The sequence below is a fragment of the Alligator sinensis genome, unplaced genomic scaffold, assembly GCF_000455745.1.
Source record: "Alligator sinensis unplaced genomic scaffold, ASM45574v1 scaffold1531_1, whole genome shotgun sequence".
In the NCBI taxonomy this organism is placed as follows: domain Eukaryota; kingdom Metazoa; phylum Chordata; order Crocodylia; family Alligatoridae; genus Alligator; species Alligator sinensis.
The window spans coordinates 235,936-238,902 of record NW_005843164.1 but is presented as its reverse complement, the minus strand read 5'-3'; the positions used below and the strand labels follow the sequence as shown (position 1 = coordinate 238,902).

Genomic DNA, 2,967 nt, shown 5'->3' with positions numbered 1-2,967 from the left:
CGGGGGCAGCTGCGAGGCGGGGGCTGAGGCGGGGGTGGCCGAGGCGGGCAGCAAGGGCTTGGCGTGGGCGCTGCTCCGGCCGGACCTGCGGGGGCGATGGGAGACAGCGGTCAGTCTGGGGCCTGGGACAGAGAGAGAGGGTTGCCGGCAGGGCCCCAGCGTCCCAGGAGCCCCCGCACAGGACCCAGGCGTCCGGGGCACCCTCCCCCCAAGAACGGACACCCACATGTCCGGGACACACCCCATAGAGAGGGGTGAAAACTGAATGAAGCAGCAATGAATGAATCACAGCCAAGAAAAGAGAAAACAGACAAATAAAACAAAAAGTAAAAGGAGAAAAAGGCTGACCAGAACAGGGGAAGGTAAAAAAAAGGAAAACAAGGAAAGAAAACCCAAAGCAAAAGAAAGAACCAAAAAGAACAAATGAAAGAGGGTGAGAGATGAGAAAGAAAGAAAGAAGCAAATGAAAAGCGTGCGAAAAAAAGAAAAGACTGCATAAAACAGGGTGAGAAAGGAAAGGAAGAAAAAAAGGAGTGACCAGAACAGCAAGAGAAACACTACACGAAACAGGGCGAGAAAGGAAAGGAGAGAAATAGAAAAAAAGGGGACATAGCCGCAAGAGGGGAAAAAAAGGAGCAGTACAAGAAACAGGAAAGAAAAAGGAAGAGAAACTGACTGAAATAGTAAGAAAGAATGAACTACTGAGAAAAAAACAAAGGAAAAGAGTGAATGAAACAGCAGAGGGAAAAGAAAAAAGGAAATGAAAATAAGAAAAAGGAGAAAGAGACACGGCAAAGAAAACAGGGCGAGAAAGGGGAACTTAGCAACAAGAAGAAAAACACAACCAAAAATGCAGAAAAAAAAAAGATGAACGAGATGTGAGAAAGGAGAAAGCGAGTCAACCAGTGAAAAAGAAACAGAATGAAACAGAGCAAGGGAAGAAAGAAAAAGGAGAGAACGAAACACCAAGGGAGAAAGGAGAAGAAAAGGGAGAGAAAGAACGAACAAAAGAGCGAGAAGGAGAGAAAAAAATAAGAGGCTGAAACAGTGAGAAAAAGCCCAAATAAAAAGAGGGAGAAAAAAAGACTAAAATGGTGAGAAGGGAAAGAAAGAAAAAAGAAAAGGGAGGAAGGATAAGAACAAATGGCACAGACAGATGAAAAGGGAGAGAACAAAGGAGGAAAACAAATCTCCAGAGAACAAAGTGGTGAGAAAAGGAAAAAGAGTGAGCGGAAAAGGGAGGAAAGAGAAGAAACAAGGAAGGATACCGTATTTACCCACCTACAAGACAACTCTGAATTGAAGACAACTCCCCGCCCCCCCAGTAATTAAATTCTAGACATTTACACATTTATTGTAATTTTCCATGTCTAGGATGTAATCAGGGGAGGGACGTCTTCATTTCATGCCCCCCACTCCTGTGGGATGAGTGTCCCCCTCATGGCTTGCCACCTCCACAGCTTGGACCCCTCTCTCCCCACCACCGCTTAACCTGAATCACACCTACGTCAAAGCTGGGCGTGGGGACAATGGTGGCAACGGGGGCTGTGCTCTAGCTCCAGCTCCCCCCTGTACTCAAATCCAAGAGGAGGGACTTTATTTCTCCCCATGCTGAATGAAGCGGGTGGGGGGAGCTTGTCTTGGAGTCAAGTAAATACAGTAAATATACCACGCCAAGGACAGAAAAAGGAAGAAAGAAGCACGCAGACGGCAAGAAACAAAAGGAACAAGGAAAAAACAAATGGCACTGAACGACAGAATGGAGAACAGGAAAAGAAGGGATGAAACAGGATGAGGATGGGGAGAAAAAGAGAGACTGAAGCATCAGGAAAAAGAGAAAAGGAATGAATGAAACAGGGAGGAAAGAAGCGGGGAAAACCAGCAAACGTGAAGCAGAGGAGGAAGAGGGAGAGAAATGGGTGAACAGCGCAAGGGCCCTGCCATACATTCCAATTAAAACTGGGTAGAAATGAGCTGTGACGTTGGCACACCCTTTCAAGCACTGCGTTGGGCGTGGGTTGACTCTTTTTGTAGCTGGGCGACCATTTTTATGGCAGGATAATTGCTTTCCCGGTTTACATTTATTGTGCGATTCCCCAGTTAAAACTGCGCAATGTATGTAGTGTGAGGCAGGGGCTCAAGAAACCAAAGCAATGAGAATAGCAGGCTCCAGGTGCGGTCTGCCCACACCATTGACCACCCCCACCTCTTTTCAAAATCCTAGGTCCACCCACAAAAGTGGAAGAAAGGGGGAAGAGATGAGTGAATGCTAAGGGGAAAAAGGAATGAGGAAAAAAAGAAAGAACATGGAGTAGAGGAGCAGGCAAGGCGGAAGGAAAGAACAGAATGAAACAGCAAAGAGAGAGAGAAAGAGAGCAAATGAAGCAGCAAAGGAGAGAGAGAAAAAGTAAATGAACCAAAGGAAAGAAAAAGATCCAATAAAGCTACCGGAAAAGAGAAAATAAGTTAAAACAGCACAAAAGAAAAAATGGGATGAAACGGCAGAGAGAGAAAATGAGAGTCAACGAAAGAGGATGAGGAAAGAAAACAAAAATACTGAGCAAAAGAGAGGGGAAGAAGGGAATGAGAAAGATAAGGAGGGTAAGGAAGAAATGAGACAGAAAGGAAAGTGAGGCAAAGACCAAGGAGCAGAAGGAAGAAGTGATACAGTAGAAAAGAAATGGAATAAGAGTAAAGGAGCGAGGAAAGGGAAAAAGGAGGAGGAAGGAAAAAAGAGAAGAGAAAAGGGTAGAAAGAAAGAATGAAATGGAGGTAAGGACATGGAAGAAAGGCACGAGACTGGGAGAAAGGAAAGGAAAGAAGGGAATGAGAGAAGGAGGGGATATAACAGGGAAAAAGGAGGGCAGGCCCTGCCCCCCCCGCCGGTGCTGAGGTCGAGCCCCGCGGTGTAGACCCCGGGCTGCGGCTGGCTGGCGAAGGGGGACACCTTCATGTGGGGCTGGGGCA

General features: G+C 46.5%; 1 protein-coding gene across 1 annotated transcript in view; it reads right to left on the bottom strand.

Moving 5' to 3' along the window:
- The window catches only part of LOC102380469 (autism susceptibility gene 2 protein homolog), a 9,649-nt gene that overhangs the window by 4,239 nt on the left and 2,443 nt on the right, over positions 1–2,967 (bottom strand). The gene's annotated exons all lie outside the window — the stretch shown is intronic.